This window comes from Leptonotus elevatus, chromosome 1, assembly GCF_054856555.1.
Source record: "Leptonotus elevatus isolate MCC_2025b chromosome 1, RoL_Lele_1.0, whole genome shotgun sequence".
Taxonomy (NCBI): Eukaryota; Metazoa; Chordata; class Actinopteri; order Syngnathiformes; family Syngnathidae; genus Leptonotus; species Leptonotus elevatus.
Window position 1 is genome coordinate 44,123,308 of NC_141239.1, and position 18,605 is coordinate 44,141,912.

Consider the following 18,605-nt stretch of genomic DNA (forward strand, 5'->3'; position numbering starts at 1 on the left):
ATGTCAGACTGTGGAAATTCAACTGTTTTGGTGATATTAACACAAACGTGACACGTTGCAATGCACTGAACGTTAGTTACACTGTAATATAACTTTCAAATGACATGAAGCAATGATATAGAATCATCGTACTCCATTTTTGGAAGCGCCTCAGACACGTTGAGCTGTACACACACCAGCGTGGATGTCGCATCCCAAAATGAGCTTGCTGGAGTCTTCAAAGAGCGGGCACAGATGGTGCTGATAGTGGCAGACTTCTCTGTGTGTGTGTGTGTACGTGTTCAGCCCAATCCAATAACACTCGTCTTTGTCCAGACATTTGTTCATTCTCTAGCCGCCATGTGAATCAGACTCTTATTATTTATGCTTTTATTGCATTTATTATTTGGTTCCCAATTGTTGTTGCGACAATGAAGGCTGTGAATGCTTAACAATACAAGCTTGTTTGATTCACTTCTTTGTCTATTCTGCCTTAGCCGAGATAAGTGCTGTGTTTTGATGGATGCGATCAGACAGGTATTCATTTAACATTGTGCACCTTTACCAATTGGGATTGAGCGTCTCGTTTTGTGCTTATACCGGCACGGCTCTTTTGAAAATGGGGCCGTCCATGGATAGAATTATTTGGACAAAGCTTCCCGTCAGTTAATTAGTCAATCAGGGCTGGGTCGAGACCTTCCTCACCAAGATATATTGGACAATTTTATGCTACCAGCAGTTTGGTGAAGGCTTTTTTCTGGTCTATTAAAACATTTGGAGTGTAACAAAAAACGTTTTGAATCGGAAAATCAGTTACGATTTAAATGAACTGAATAGAATTGTTACTCATACAAAATGTATAAAATTGTATAGCACCCCATGTATCAAAATTTGAATCGATATATGACATCAGCAGGGTGTGTTCTGCGTAGAACTGAAGTGACATTCAAACTCCTCTCTCCTGGTCATCAGTACAGCGCTAATATTAGGTGTTCTACGCGGAGGATGAAGACTATATGACTGTGAGTATTGTATTATACTGTCTGTCTATTAGCTCATTCACTCCCAGCCATTTCCACTGAAGCAGCCCTCTTCGTTTTACTGGATTCTGACTGATTTTGCAAGGCCCACAGAATATTGTGTTCTATTGCTATAAAAACATGGAACCGACCCAAAAAATGTATTTTCTTTCATCAGGAAAAAGTACATTTCTATCTGTCTTCGTTTTGCAACAATTAGCATTAGAATATAGCTAAGTTTCATCATTATTCACAAATCTATTTAGAATTGTGAGTAATTTAGTTTATTTTTTTCAACATGGCCCTGGTTGACCTCTTATACTCTGCTGCCAACTGTTGGCCGTTTTTGTAATAACTACCATTGCTTCAACCATTCTCTTCAGTTCAGAGGCTGCATCGAAGCCTTCTGTATGATCTAGCGTAAGAAAAACACATAAAAACCCGTATAATTACGTCTTTGGGAGCATAGTAATATATTTAAAATAGAACATATTTATACATTTTTGGGAGCAAATGAGTTAAGGTCTACTTAGTTTTGATTTAAAAGATCTGAGTGCTTAAGTCCACGAACTAATGAATAAGTGTCGATACAGCTTGAACCAGTCAAAACAACGATCAAAAAGTTATAAATCGGTACAAATCAGTTGGATGTTGCTGATGATTTGTTGTTTCTGAATCAAATTAACTTGAATAGCTTGGGCTTTGGAGACATTTTGTTGTTAGTACATACAGCCGTACCAGATTGAATCAAAACATAATTACCGCTGAATCAAACCAAATTAAAAATTTCCACTCGAAAAGGTACAGCTCTTGAGTCGTACTGTACCTCATTGATTGAGATATGTTTGTGGTGTGGTGAGTTGAGTTTGGAGTGGAAGAAGCCCACCAAACACCCTTTAGGTTGAACTCGAACAAATATGATAAGCCAGCAGATCCCACATCAGTGAGTGGAAGCTGTTGTGTAGCTACAGCTCCGTATTTTCTTCCATTTTCACCGTCCCAATGCTTTTATTCCACACGGCGTCAAAATGGAACATATCGCCGACGTTGCAGGAGATGATGTGCAAATGAGCACAAGTGGAAACGTGTAGGAGGAAATGATGATGCTGAGGAGGTTGGGGGGGGGGGGGCGTCACGGAAGCTCGCAGCTTCATTTCAGGGAAGGTCGGGCTTCCTGCGCCTGAGCATCTGGGAGCGATTGGTGCATGAAATATACGTCAGCCTCCGCTTACCAAAAACATGCACCTCCTGCTCTGTTGACTTTGGTGCTGTCAAAGCAGTGAAATGTTGAGTTTGGAATTCAAATGTCAGGCAATTGGTAGTGACATTCGAATGATTTAAAGTCGGTTAAAAGATGTGCAAAATTGAACTTTGGCAGTTAAAAATGCCAAAAGGACACTTCATTAGGTACGCTTATTGAGACTAGAGCATGTTTTTATAATGATTATGATCCAGGTTTTTAAAGGTCTTTAAACTCACTTTAAAAATACTACAAACACATTTAAGAATATTTTATATATTGTGAGAGACCATGAGAAATGGACACATACTAACATGAATACAGGCACAAAAAGACACATACAGTATTATTATTATTATTATTATTATTTACAATAAGCAAATCCCGTCCCACCCCCCCTCCAAACAAACAAACTTAACTTAGGATCTCACAATATACATCAATAACAATCATGTTGCCCAGTCATTGCGTTCCATAAGCGTAAAAATAAGGATTCAAGAAGATTTGTCATTCAATAGTTGTCAGCAAAAACTTTCTTTTCTTTTTTTTCATTTTCTTTTCTTTATTAATTTCTTACCAAAGAAAAAAAAAGGTCTAATCAGACATTTTTCAAGTTGTCAGCAAAAACTATGCCGAGCCGAAATACTTCCTGTTTTCATTCTTCTTCTTTCAAATGTACACAGTGGCAAACAAAATTGTGAAAGTGTGGCACAATCTAGTGGTTGGCAGTGGAATTACAACTAAAATGGACTTGAGACAGCAAAATACAAAATTGTACCAAAAAAATCTGCAACATAGTGTAACCAGGAAGCTGCGATGCAGAGGAGTATACTGTACGTACTTCAATGAACAGCTCATGGTTCACTCTTTATTGTTGATGTCATCTCAGGAATGCTTGCAGCTTCCTGTCTAAGTCCAAGAGAAAAAGGAAAAACAAATAGACAAAATAGTCCCATGTGCGCAGAATGGAATAAAAGCGACCACCTGCAGCCGCCACAAGAATTTTCCACGATGCACGAAAGGCGCTTGGGGCGAGTGTCAAGGAGGCCAGCGAGCGCGCCCGGATCCACGTGTGAGCACAACCTGTCTCCTTGTAGGTCACACACTCGCGTTCACACATCGGTGCGGCGCATTCAATGTGTCAGAGGGCAGACGGACCAATTGCGCCGCCCGGGGGTCAGTGGAGCGCATCTTGCTCTTCTTCTACGTCTTTTTTCTTCTTCTCCATACCGCAACAAATAAAAAAAATAAAATATGCGCAACCTCTGCCAACGCTTAAACGTGTGTCAGCTGTGCAATCACGCCTCCATATTTCTTTAGAGGCAGACATAACAAGAACAAATCCAGACTTATTTTCTACATCAACACAAGAAATTACCAACTAATCTGATAAGATTCAACAAACAAAAAAGTTGATTTCAATTAATGAATTGCAGCCAAATGGTTGGGTTGACATTGCAACTTTTGATCTTGAGTGCACGTTTGACAATTTTAGTCAGATCTCATGAGAATGTGATTGAATAGTGCATTTTTTATGTAATATTAACCATGTATCTAATTTGTTTTCAATTACTAGATGGAAAACGCTTAATCCATAATGAATCGATTATCAAATCAATTGATTACTTTATAGAGAAACTTAAAATTGTCAAAATCCCCAGAATTTCAGCCTCTCAAATTCTCTCATTTCTGTGGTCCTCCATGAAAGCAAACTGATTTCCTTTGCGTTTTTTTCAAAATAAGACAATTTCAAACGACTGCTTTTGTTTTGGGAACCAATGATCATCATTTTTTGCCTTTCCTGACATGTTTAAACTGGCAATAGCTAGATTGATCATGTGAATTACTCAAAAAAATTCTCCACAATATCGATTTGTGATTGGTGATTTGCTCGGGAAAGGCGGGACATTTTGTACAATACTTGGAGCTGATTGGGCAATGTGCAACTTGTGCACGTCTACCAAACTTTTGTTTTAACCAATCAGAGCAACGGATGGAAATGTCGCCGTCGTTGTCATCATAGGTTAAAACAAAAAACAAAAACAAGCACAAGCATCTTTACCAGCACCTCTCGCTGTTCTTCATTGAACAAGGAAACTGAGTAATTGCTTCTTGTTTTCGACTCAGCCGCATCTCCCGCTCTCAAACACAATTTTGCTTTGTAATTGTTTGGGATTGGTGAAAATCAGTGGTCTCGGTACAAGATGGATTCTCGGGCTTTGTGAACTCACAAATCTCGTGACAATTCATCTTGTAGGCAAGGTTATGATGGTATGTTAGGCACCACCAGGGACTGAATCATAATTAATTTGTTTGTGTTTTTTCAGCCCTGTCAATTTCAAATAATTTCCTGTTTTTGAATAAAAGATGGGAATGAAAACATTTTTTTAAATCACGTTCATCGATTCATTGACAAAATAATCAAAAGATGAATCAATTATTAAAATAATTGTTAGTTAATTGCTGCTAGTAATGATTTTTATTGATTTAATTTGAAATGAAATACGTGTATTCATTATTAAACCATTACAATTAATTACATTGAATTATTTTTGTAAGTGTTAATAATATTAATCAAATAAAGTTACTGTTTTTTATTTAATTATTCACTCACATATTTTATGTATATATTTTATACATTTAGAAAAATCATAAAATGTTGTAATTGATAATTATATATGTAAAATAATATAAAAATATATTCTTAAATAATTTAATTGAATAATCCACTATATTAAAACAGTCCCCAACTAATCATTGGTCCGTGGTCCAGTGCTGGTCTGCGAGATTGAATTTCATTTAATTTTTTTATGTTTTGTAGCAGAGCTTATACATCCTGATGACAAATCTATGTCATCACCCTACTCGGGTTTCACTTTTAAATCCTCATGCAAGGGGGGTATCACAATGATTTAAATTTATTTATTTATTTTGTAATCATTTTATGACCTCATTACTTTTCGCATTGTCACTAATAAACACATTAATGGGAGCAAAAATAACTGTCATTTAAAAAAAAAAAAATGAATAGAGGAAGTGCCACATAAACAAACCCACGCTGGTGAAAACAGAACCTAGGTAATTAACTCCCCCAGTCTGAGTTCCCTCTCGCTCTGAGTGAGTGAGTGAGTGTGTGTGTTCACACAGTGTGATGTGCATGAGTGTGTGTCCCGGGGCTGATTGTGTGATTACTTGTGGGAAATGAGGGCTTTTGTTGTTGTGAGAGGATCAAAATTGAGTCCTCTCCAAACGGTGCTGTTTCTCATCTCGCCTCATTTTTTCCCTCTTTTTGGCAAGTTGACCACTCCGAAGACACACTGGGAAGCGTCTTTAAACACACACGAACGACATCGTTTGTATTTGATGGAATATTGCACCCAGTCTCGGGATTGCACTTTTCATGGTGGCGAGTGTGGCGAGGGAAGCTCATGTTTTTACACATCACCTCGGCCATTGTCTTCCTCCGGTTGACACGAGGGCCCCCGTGGGATTGGCGTCATCGTTTGCCACTCAGTTGCATAAGCAACAGCGACGACGGCAGCGTACATACGAAGGCCGGCCTTTCTCTTTTCTGTCAGGCTGCTATAAATAGGGCCAGAGGAGCCTCGGGGCTCTCGGTGTAATGAGATTAACACAACCAGCCTCGCTTCTCGCTCTTTCATTGAGCTTCGCTTCACTTTCCAGCCTCTGCTTGCCATACGTCCACACCAAACACTTTTTTTTTCATTTTTCTGTTACTGACTACTTTCGATTTTGTTAGCAACGGAAACGCACATAATTTGAACAGTCACCATTTAAAGTCCTTTTGTGGTTTGTACACTTTATAAAACCTTAGAGTAATCACATAAATACAATGTAAAGATTTAAGCAGTTTGTGCGTCATGATTGAATCCAGTTCATTGTGCTGCTCCTTCTGCTGTGCCCGCCACTTCCACTAGGAGGCAATATAATACTGTACAGTCATGTATACACAAGCAAAGAAGAATATAGTTTTATTTCCTACTACTACTGTAAGTACATTGATCTTTAAAACATATATATATATATATATATATATATATATATATATATATATATATATATATATGTGGCTGCACTTTAAAAGCAATTGGGTCAAAAATAACCCAATCATGGGTCAAAAAAGGAAATGACCACAACGTGTCAAATGAACAACCCACAAAATAACAACATTTTTGGTTTTGATTTGACCTAAATACTAATAATAGAATGAAAAAGAAAAAGAGTTGAGTCAAATTGAACTAATCAGAGTCACGGGTCCTTTTTTTTTTTTAACCTATAATTGAGTTATTTATGACCCAACTGTTTTTAGAATTGTAAATTGCCTGTGCTTATTTCGTGCTTTCTACACCATATGCCATACGGTGCTCAAATGTGTGAGTGTTCTTCCTCTTAACATGTTAATATTTAGTTTGCATTCAAATATTGGTTTCTTCTAAAACCGTGATGCCAATCATTAGCTGGTGCTTGCAAACACCACAAAACCAAACCTAGCAAAGAGGTGAGCCGTGACCCGTGACGGTCGTTACACTTTGACCCTGTGATGTCATTTTCAGTCAACGGCAAGTGGCAAAATGGCCGTCCCCTGAGGTGGATAAAATTGTGTGGATTTTGCTGCTAAATTCATATTCCTCAAACACAATATTACTCAGAATGCCATGTTTAGGTTAATGGGGGAGCATAAAACATTTTATTGCCTTTTGACTTCACTTTCTGTCCACAACGGTTTGCTCTTTTCTCGAGCCACCGTTATTATTGTGCCTTATCTTGAAAAGCTTTCAAACGGCTTTATGTCTCCAGCACCGCCTGTTGCTCTGTCATGCACTATGCATGTGTCTTCAGGTGGAACGTTTTAACGAAACCGTGGAGATTTTTTTTAAGGGGGTCCAAGTTATTTACATCGCCTGAGGCCTATAAAGAGCGCCACTTCTGCTTGCCAAGCAGAGCGCAGCACCTTTGGCCCGTGTGAGTTTTTTTTTCTTTTTTTTTTTTTAAGAGTGCAGTGAGTGTGTAATGTCTTCACGGTTACACCCGCATCCGATGGCACGGGACCGTTCAGTGACTCGTTCAGCCTGCTGGTAAAGCGTTTGTCGCTATCACACAGCTGAAACCACTGCAGCTCGCTCTGATGTTCCTGCAGCACTGCTTTCTGTGTGACCATCTGTTGCTGCCACTAATGGAGCAATAGTGAAACACTCAGTGCATGTGGCAGCTATTGTGTATGTGTGTGCGTAAACGAGAAAGTCCTCACCAGTTGCTGTGATTTAGCTCCGAATGATATCATACTCCACAGTCTCCGCTTTAGTGCAGTGTTCTGTTGTCTTGCTACCTTTAATCTCCTGGACAACATGTTGGAGAAGTAAATACAACAGACCCTTCTGACCTGAAGAATTCATCCGTATTGCTTAAAGGATCTTTGTGCAGTTTGTCACTTTTTTTACTCGCGACTGCCACCTCTGGCCCAAAGAGTAACTGCGGCATTTGTGTCAGAGTACGTGTACGATCTTAAAGCGACAGCCACAGTTGACAAACGAAGACATGACTTCAAATGAGGTGAGAAGAACTCCGCCCCTCCCCAAAGAAACTGGAGTGTGAAGAGTCCGCACACTCTACAATAAATAAAGATAAAAGCTCAGGGCTCTTCGTACTCATCTGGGCATTGGTGGAGCATGCATGATGTAGAAAAAGGTTTACCTTTTTAAACGGCACAATGCACCTTTAAGTCACTGGCTATTTTTTATATTTTTTTGCCGCTCGCAATGGCAGGCCCCACACCTCCCTCCGGGCAAAAGCAGACGAGCGGCGAGCACCGCTCAAAAGCTGAAAAAAAAGGAAATAAAAATACACCTTTCACGATATGATTTAAACATCTCCCTGCTTCATTTGGCGCCGACGACTTTTCCAGACGCCTTGGACAACAGACGGCGTGCGTCTGGTGCAAAGTGATGCCAAGTGGAAACAGAAGAAGCACATTTGAATTATGGAACATTTTGGAGGGGGGAAGGAATTGTGGTGAAAGAAAATAAAAAGAAATGAGGCTGTTCGGGGCAGCCGGCCGGGCAGTGAGTGACACAAGAGTGAACACGACAGACAGACATCAAACAAATGCGGCTCATTCAACCGGCCCGTTGCGAGGACACTTTCTGAGGGCTGTACACACACGTGGTTGCCATCCCGCCTTTACCTTGCTAACGGCCCATAAATGCACGTATTGTTAGTCTAATCCCACTAATGGGATTCTCCTCTCTATTAAATCTTATGGGAATTGTACTCTTAATAGTGGAGTACAGTCATGCTAATTGCTACATTTCATCTCCGGGGAGGCCAGGAAACATTTGCAACAGGGATAGTAATTACACGGTGCTAATAATTCATGGTAGGCATAACATAAAACAAGATCCTTTAAATTGTGCTTTTATCAGGAGCTTATCAGCTTAATGTAGCAATTGGCTAGATATAGCGTAAACTCCCCTGACACTCCTGCAGAGGAACATCATGTAGCAACTGTTTTAGCTCTTTTTTTTTCTTCTTCTTTTTTTTAAACCTCAATTTCATAATCTTTCAATCAAACTATTCAATAATATTCTGTGGCCAAACCAAACAAGTTCATCTAGATTTCTTTCATTTGAGCAGCTAATGAGTGTTAGCTTCAACATTGTTTTTAAAGCACATAGCTTTAGGCAGCTAACACGTATTTTGGACAGGATGAACCCTGACCCAAGAATCAAATCTGCCTCACTGAACGTGTTAAAAGTGCCCTTTTTTCCATTGATATGGTTAACGACTACATTGTAAACGCAGAGGAGCTCGTGTTAATTTTGGGGCAAATAGTGTGTTGCCTCATATACTGTAGTGAAACAACTTAGCCACACTCTATTTGATTGCTTATAACTCTGCACTAACACAAAATATGAAAATGACTTGAATACTAAATATAGACCTACAACTTTGGTCTTTCAACTGGTACACATTTTCGTTCTCATAGTGACATCAAGCCCTGGTCTCCCATACATTCTTAGAACACTCGATGCGAAAAAACAACAGCAGCCAATCATGTTGCAGCAGCGTGTGTCTTGCCTAGTGGAATTCATAATAACACAATATAGTGAAAATGTCACGATCAGGAAAAAGGCCATTAAAAAAAAAAACGGAACATAAAATCTCCCAATATACACCTTTTGAAAATGTATGTAAAAATGTGTACATGGTTTGCGTGCTGTCGATGGGGTTGACAATGACTAACTCATCCAAATAAAAGTGCAAGGAGGCAATCCATCGACGTGTTTCCCTGCCTTTAGTTCGCCCACGCAGCTAACAAATGAGAGGACGGTTGCGGGCGTGACGATGTAAGTGGACCATTTCGATGTCAAATCAACCTTGAACGCTTCTTCACTCGGCTGCATGCTGGGCAAGGCTTATTTGCTCGCTGCGTTACATCACCACGCATAATTATCCGTTGCTGCCGAGTAATGGTCGTCCCGCCATCTTTGTGCGGCATATGACAAATTTGATGCAAAGGCTGCTTATTAGTGGGCGTTTTGCTTGTTGATTGGATTCAATGTGGCATGAATTCATATTAAGAAAGAGGATGCGGAGATTGAAGCCTGCATGGATAGATGGATGGAAGGGTTTGTTACATTGTAAAAATTCATTCTAAGATGTACTTTTTTTTGTACGTGCATGCGTGTTTATGAAAAACTGAGTTAGTGCTACTCGATTATGACAAAAACAACATTAATCACGATTATTTTGGTATACGGTAACTGAAATCGCAATTATTCAAACAATCATTTATTTGTTGGTACAAAACAAAAAATGTTTAAACATTCTTTGAAACAATATAATTATGTAGGTTTCTTTAGGGCCAAACATTTACAACATTAGTTAATTTGAAAAAGAAAAAAGGGGCGGGGTGTATATATATATCAATTCAATATTAGCATTAGCATCTGTTCATTATCAAAAGCACATATCTATCCCAAAACTGCTCACACATGCTTCACTCTAAGTTCCTTTCCCAAACAAAGAGTCGGTACAACTGCAAAGATCCTTCTCAATTGCTTTGGCTCATCTGCATTCACTTAGTTCTTTTGCCAAAAAGAACTTGGATGATTTTGCACAACTCTTTGGATCATCTGCAAAAGCTCATATCTCTCCCAAAACTTGCTCACCTATGTGTAAAAAATCACATTTCTGTGTCTTACAAGTAGTCAGTGCCCCCAAAATGCATTGTCCCTTTGGCATTCTGTGAGCACCACAAGTCAAAATCATTAGATGTTTTCTCACAACAGCTAACAAAATACAATTATTTATAAAACTGAGGGAAAAAAAGGATTTTACAAGAGCAGTATTCAAAGTTTGCGGTTTGACATACTCACAGTCAAGGAAATTGCAACAGTTTTTATTCACACAAAGTTACTTACACATTAGAGTGCAACAAAAGAAAGCAGTTTCTCATAAATGCCTTGTTGCAATCATGTTAGTGTAATGTAGCTTAATGCATGTGTAAGACCTGTCCCCCCCATCACCCCCAAAAATAAAATAAATAAATAAATTAATTAATTCTGGCTGCGCGGCGACCTTTATGTCAGGGAGTTCCGGTAAGAAATTCTAGCCACTTTCACCCCTGTGGAGGCTCAAAATGTATTGATGCTTCCACTTCTACCGGGAATGTATGTAGCAACAAGTCGGACTTTTTACATTGGCGTGAATAATGAAATATGAAATCCACAATAGTTAGCTAGATAGCTGCTATCTGGCTAGTTGCAGTCCAGCAAATGATCAAATCTAAAATAGATAGGAATATTGCTTGCAAGTGAGGGAGATAGATGTATCGGTAGTTACATTTATTATTGCAGTTAGCTACAAAATCTGGAGTCGTTTGCTCAATGGCTGCTCACCAGCTAGCCTGCTAGCAAAATAGCCCAATCGCTAGATTTGTTACATAGTGAAGGTTACATGTATACAGTACACTAATACATCCATACATAAGCAGTTTACCTCAATAAAGTTGTTACTTTGCACTTAATAAAATGTACAGTAGTTAGCTAATTACAGTAGAGAAATGATCAAATCTGGTGGGGCAGACTTGTGATGAATAGTGAAATCTACAATTGTTAGCTATAGTTAGCTGCTGCCCGTCGAGTTGGCTACATGGCAGTGAACGATAAATCCTACAGGAGCTGGAAATCTAGCGAGATAGCTTTATTCCTTTGAACGGAACCTAGAAATAGATGAGGAGGAACAGTCACAGTGACACGGTGGTAGCTGTGGATGAGTCACACTCGTCTCTCCTCTGTCTTCGTGTTTTATTTTCTCAGTTTGTATGAAAAGAAAAGCCTGCAGAGAGGGAGTCACCACCTCCTAAAAATACACGCGCGCTTGTGTGGGCTTGCCGGCTGAGAGAGGGAGGCCGGGGGTGGCGGTGGTAGAAGTCAGCAGTCCACCTTCCGTCAACTCGTTTGCTTCACGCATCAACACACCGCTGGCCGTAATTGGCTTGCTAAAAAAGTGCTCTCTTCCGCTTTCCATGAAGGGCCGGTCAGAGCAGCTAAAAATCCGGCTCATTAAATTCAGCAGGAGGCTGCCGCCTGCATCCATCCTTACCCGGACGAAGTCCATTAGACATCAAAAGCCAACGGACGACACACTCGCCAGTGTTTTTGTCGCTCATCTAGTCATTTGTCTGCGAGTGGCGGGAAACTACAAAGGCGAGTCACACCATCCATCTGTTTTGGAGACGAGGAGGAGGAAGACGTACTAAAGGAGGATGCTCGTTAAACAAAGAGCATCTCTCCTTCGGAATTCCAAATGGCGGGTATAAACACAGCAGGGTGGGGGGAATCACCACTCCCAAATGGCCTTTGGGAATTGACATACACTTTGTGTTTTATCTTGGCACATTTGAATTAAAACACGATTCAGTTAAAGGTTAGACTGCAGCGGCAGCAGGCGACATGGTGCGCCTCGTCCCCTGCGGAGCTGCGATGAGGAAAGTGGATACTCCCGAGATGCAGTCAGGTAGCGCTGCCTTGATCAATCAGCCTCTTGGAAACAATCCATGACATTTTAAAGAGCGCTGGACGGCTGCAGTGCTGAAAAGCCAAGTACTGATTTGACCTTTTTGACGCCAGCTACACCCCTGAACAATTTTGTGTACCACATGCCTTTCACAAAACAGCGGGCTTCTTGCTTCCCTGAATCTATGATTTAAAAAAAAAAATTTTTTACATTCATTTCAGCCCTTATTCATCTCCATTTGAGCAGAACCCTATTCAGTTTGAATGCTGGGTGATTAGTACTGTACATTATATGGTGATTATAGCATCATGATGCAAATCTAATGGGAACTTTTGCATATAAAACAAAGACAAATACCGCTTTGCTTTACAATGTCCTATACTGGGAGTTGCCAGTGAATGCAGCAAACATGGAAGTGGCCTCTTTCAGGCTTTTTCACATCCCCCAGGTCTTCATTTTTCATAATGTATTCAGCGGTATGTCTTGAAGCCATCTGTCATCATGACCTGGCAACCCGGCTCAATCCAAAGGCCACGTTGGCAGCTGCTCTTGAGCGTCGCCGCTCGGGGCGCTTGGAATCAGACCGAGCCGCGGGTTCAAGCGCTAAATGCTACCATCACAATTCAGGAACGCTTAAGTTCTTGGTGGCAGTGAGGGCAAGTGAACGTTATTCTCCAGTATTCTGTGGGCGACAAACATTTAATGAAGGAGTCAGGAGCGCCATGGGTGACCTTTTCCATCATTCCCAGTTGAAGTCGGCGGTGTTGTCGGGAAGTGGATGTCTGTCGCCCGCGGCGCTTCACGTGACAGCTGAGAGTGGCTGTGACCTCGTGTTTCATTATACAGCGTTCCACTGAGACATTGTTAATCCTTCAAGGGTGACAATGATGGACAAAAGCATTTCAACACATCAGAAAAGTCGCATCGATCAATTTAATGTCAATCTGAAAACACAAAAAAACATGACTGTCGGGCCTTTAAATATAATACATACATATACATATCGCTGGTGTCGGGTCAAAACCTTGTACCTCCAAAATTATCACTTGTTAGGAGCCATTTTCAACACTTTAGTTTGGTCAGTGTTGAGTAAATAGCAAAAATACATCGTTTGGACAAAAATGTCACTTTCGAGATTTCTCCAAAAGTAACTCCTTTAAGGTCTCCATTTTCATTTCCGAGCAGTACGAAAGTTTGAATTTTGGTCTAAGTTTATAAAAGAAAAAGTGATTTTGTATGTATACAATGTATGTCGTAACTAGGGCGTGGTTTTTAGCCGAGCTGCAAGCTAACGCTGCGTCTCGGGCACCTGTTCCAAAATAATCTGTCGATCGCTTCTAATCTCATTCACAAATGATTCATATAAATGGACATAACAACCAATAAAAGTCGCAAACATCATAATGTGTCCCTCAGCACGAAATCAAACAGAAGCCAGACACACGCGTGCATCCATGTTGAATAACAAGATGCACATTGATGCGACACGGCTGTAGGGGTGGTAGAAAAAATCGATTCGGCAATATATTGCGATATTACAGCACGCAATTTTCGAATCGATTTAATATGCGGCCGATTTTTTTTAGGGTTAGGATTCCCACATTAAGCATGTTATATTAATGGAACGTTAAGACTTAATATTTTATTTTAGTGCTGTTCAAACGTGAAACAGACTGCAACCCGTTTGTTAAATGCAGTGGCTCAGTTATAAGCCTGAATTTTCAGATAAATAAATACATTTTCATACAAATCTTACAGTGTACATGTACAAGTTTACTGATTTGTATTTTCTAAATTTGAGTTTAAAAAAAAATCGCAATAATCAATTTATAGATTCGTATCGGGATTAATTGGTATCGAATCGAATCGTGACCTGTGAATCGTGATACGAATCGAATCGCCAGGTACTAGGCAATTCACACCCCTAATATATATATATATATATATATATATATATAGTGATAGAGCTAGTGATTAGCTCATCTGCGTCACAGTTGAGAGGTTCTGGGTTTGAATCTTGGCTCAGTTTTCATGTTTTCCTTATGTTTGTAGGGTTTCCTCCCACATTGCAGAATGCGGGTGCCCCCCCGATGGCTCCCCACTTTACGCACCACTGCCCATATGCTATCTGCTCGGCACACTTGGAACCCCGGCTGGCCTTTTTTTTTTTATAGACTTTGTTGTAGTGAAAATAGAGCAAAAGCGGCATGATGACTTCCGAACTGTCCCTTCAGGACGTCTGTAATCAATGAATTAACAAAATGTAAACACTTCCCACTTTCTGCTATAACAGTCACTCAAATTCGTGCCAAGAGGGGCAGCGACCCACCAGACCCAGTAGATGGAACTGTGGTTTGTACATAAAGGAATCGAATAGAACACTATTGCCTGGTGCACTCTGATTTTTAAAAATGATTATTAAATCAGTCAGAGGCAGACAGACGACTTAAGGATTGTTTGGCCTTGGCCTGCTTATCTTTGTAATAGCAGATTTTTGGATAGAACGACTGTATTGAATCACATCCAAGGGTGGAAGATAACATTTAAGGCAGTGTGAAGACTTGAATTTGGCAATATTCCTTTAGTAGCAATAACGTAGTTAGAATTTAGCAGGCTGTAGAAAAGCTTGGAAGTCTTTGTAGTGAGTGGCTCCCTGTGGGGCTTTCAGGGCAATTCCCTCAAATAAAAGCCAATTGTGTCGAACGAGTGTGTCTCATCTGGACCGCTAAATCCAGGTGGAGTTTATCGAGGATTAATATCTTAAAAGGCTGCGAGGTGGTGGACGTCTGCCAGCCATGTTCCGGCTCCGATAATACCCTCTGGTTTAGCACATCAAAAAAATCCATTTCCTATGGAATCCAGCAGGTGTCAGCTCGTGGCCGACACCTGTGGTTTTGTAAATTTGGTGACCAGCCCTCTGCGCTCAAGTCACGATCCAGCAGGGAAGATAATCTGCTGTAATCTTTGGCTCTGTGAGCGAACCACACCGTATGCGGCACAGTGCTGGATATTGGACCCGGGTAGAGGGACAGCATTATTCACCATTTCAACCCCAAGGGTGCATGATGCATTGAACTCTTCTGAGCAGGGATTCCCAAACTGTTTAAAAGGAGACATATTAGGTAATATTGACTTTTACATGCTTGTTTATTAGATTTGAATATTTTAGAGTTATAATATAAGCACCATGTGGTGGCAGTGTACTCAACTCAACACACTTTACAATGAGAAAATAGTGAACAATTAATCCAAAAAGAAGTTTTAAATTGTCTATTGCCAGTCTCATTTGAAATTTGGTTCAGCGTATATTCTTTATCATCTGCGTAGAATAACTATTGTTCGTGCCGTACTGACGAATTAAAAGAGGAGTTGAGACACGCCCGCTACAGTATGATTGGCTGCTGCATCCAACCAAGGACTGTCTAGAACGCAAGTGGGATTCCGCAATGACGAGTATATCCGTCCGTCTGTCTTGTACTGCCCCCAGGTGGCCAAAGTGTGCAGGACAGAAGGAACAGCATTCAACTGATGCAATGTGACAAAAACTGTTGAATTCTATTTCATGATGTTATTTTACATCATTGTCTCATTTTAGGAGTAGCATTTCTTTTTATTTCAACGGGAAAAACACAATTTGAGGTACAAGTGTTTTGGTCAGGGAATGAATTCAACTCATGTCACAAGGCACCACTGTATGTCTCCTTGAAAGTCGAATCCTTACTCGCAATAACCCCTCTCTAATGCATTTAGGATCAACTTAGACCGCATCTGTAGAGCTTGCAAATGCAGTTCGTGCTGTGATGTAATGCTAATAAAATTGTGTTTGACAATACTGGCAGGAAATGAACACAAGGCGGGTCCGCGAGGAGGTTTCTGTTGATTGTTATGGCTTCTGGGAGGATAGCGGTGATGCTTTTCCTGACATTAAACAAATGAAATGGTTTGTCTCAACATGTCTACCGAGCAACACTGCATCACTATCACCCTGGCGCGCTTCCTAAAACCCCTTGCCCAGTGCTGATGCCCCGCTGTGCCATCTTTGGCCTCGTCCATGCCTTCATCTTGGCTCGCATGGAGCTCCGGTCGCCGGATGCCTTGGCCTTGCCCCGCCCCGTGTGGCATCCATCGCACTGCCCCCGCCCGTGGTTCGGGAGCTTCTGTTTCTTGTGCATTGTACTGTAAATGCCAACTCTGTCATTCCTCGCCCTCTTGTGATTGCCTGAGAAGCACACGAAGGGCAAGCTGAGGCAAGCGGGCATGGACATGTCATTGGAGATGTGTCAGTTACGGGCACGTCGCTCCGACAGCATGCCCCGGCCTGGGGAATAAATTGCTGCGGAATAAAAGCGCCTCGCATGCTCAATGGCGAGCTGGCAGGATGATTCAGTCGCTGTGATTATACAGTATGGTCAAGCCAAGCAGCGCCGCCCTTATCCCCCATCCACTGCACTCCCCCACACTTCTAGCAATCAGCCAGGTGCTAAATGCCTGGGTGAGGCACGGCTCACGGGTAGGAGGAGGGAAGCAAGGGGGATTGGCGCTTGCGCCTGAAAATAAGCATCTGTGCTTGCTTGGCAGAAGACGAAGCGGGGGCAGGAAATAACTGTCATTCTCCCCCGAGGCTGAACGTGTGTGGCGAGTGGGGCGCGAGGGTGATGCACTCGGGCAGGTTAATCATTAACTTGATGATCTGAAGAGAACAGGGGGGAAAGATGTGTGTGCACGGATGGGATATTGACTGTGATTTTTTTTTAAGTAGCCTAAGGGAAGGTTTATATTAGTTAGCAAAGGAATTGTGTACCTGTTGTTAACATTAGCTTGTAAAAATGGCTGCTGTAATATGCATGCCAGGTCAGTTCTGGTCACCCGTCGTCAATCACAGGGCCCATATGAACAAGTCACACTCACATTTATTTACATTTTCTTCTATCAACCTAAAATGTTTCCGTTTGGGATGTGGGAGGAAGCCTGAGTACCTGGAAAAAAACTCACGCAAGTACAGTGAGAACATACAAACGGCAGAAAGGAAGCCCGGAGCATAGGTTTGAATGAATGTGGATTTTTTTTTTCACACATTCGCACCAACTGCCAGTCCTCCCGCATCTAAAGCCCAACTCCATAGCAGTTCCAAGCCCAGATAAATTGAAATTGGAGTCAGTGCATCTGTTCGTAAAACTTGCTCCAAAGCTTCATCAAAAAATGGCAAACCCAAAAAGGGAAAAAGCTTAGAAGAACTCTAGATGACCAACACACATAATATTTCCACCAAGAATTGTGAGTCTACTCCCTAAACCAGATGTCTGTCAGCATCCTGCCAAAGGCATCCAGACTAAGTGAAAATATAACCAAAAGAAAAAAAAGAAGGCTAGAATAAGAAATAGGAGATGCTAGGCTAGCTGTTAGCTTGTCCGCTAATCTTCTCCTAGTTGTGTGAATGACTTCTCAGACAGGTTGTATAAACACTCAACACAAGCAGTTGCTCCTCTACCAGCTATATTTAGTTCCCTCCCAGGATTGTTGAGGGGAAAAAATGAATCCAAATCACAGGATAACCGCTCAGGATCATCTTTTAGGGGAATTTGATAATCAGCCAATCATAATGAAGTCATCGGGTTCCAAATGGGCCTAATTATCAGCATGTGTGCATCCCCGGATAGCAAAAGATGTTATATCAACATTGAATTAGGGTTAAGAAGGTTGATTTTTGGCTACGGTTGAAGATTGATTGGTCAATCAACATTGGTTCAACAACATTATGTCAACATTGACGTTTGTGTTTAAAAGATGACATTGCATCTACATTGCTTTTTGGTTGAATTAAAACGTTTGAAATGTCCATTTTTAATTAACGTTGAATCTTTGTTTGCCTTTCTCCGTCAGCGGAGAAAGGGATTAGGGGGGGGGGGGGGGGGTTGGGGTTTATTCTGTGGACAGGCCTGCTATAATTATTGCACAATCATACATATAAATATTGCATAATTGCAATTTTACATGATTGCAATTCCTTTTGTTTCAAGCAGGACAATTTCTTGTTATTTGAGGGACGCTGAATCCAATGAACTTGAGAGTACTTAAAAATCAATAAAATACTCTTTTCTTTCAAATCTTTTCTTTCGACCAAGAGTATTTCTGAATGTTTGAAGGACACTGAATCCATTAATTGCGGTCCCTACGACACTTCTAAGTTGTGATCTCTCCGAAAGAGACATCATTTTCAATCGCTGTCTCAGCCTCCCGCCTCCCGGTGCAAAGGACGTGAGATCGAGTCCGGGCTTCGGCCTTCCTGAGTGAAGTTTGCATGTTCTCCCCGTGCTGGCGTGGGTTTTCTC

At 41.0% G+C, this 18,605-nt stretch overlaps 1 protein-coding gene across 1 annotated transcript in view; it reads left to right on the forward strand.

Annotated features, from left to right (window-relative positions):
• Positions 1 to 18,605, forward strand: part of pde4a (phosphodiesterase 4A, cAMP-specific) — a 78,950-nt gene that overhangs the window by 24,387 nt on the left and 35,958 nt on the right. The window lies entirely within an intron of this gene.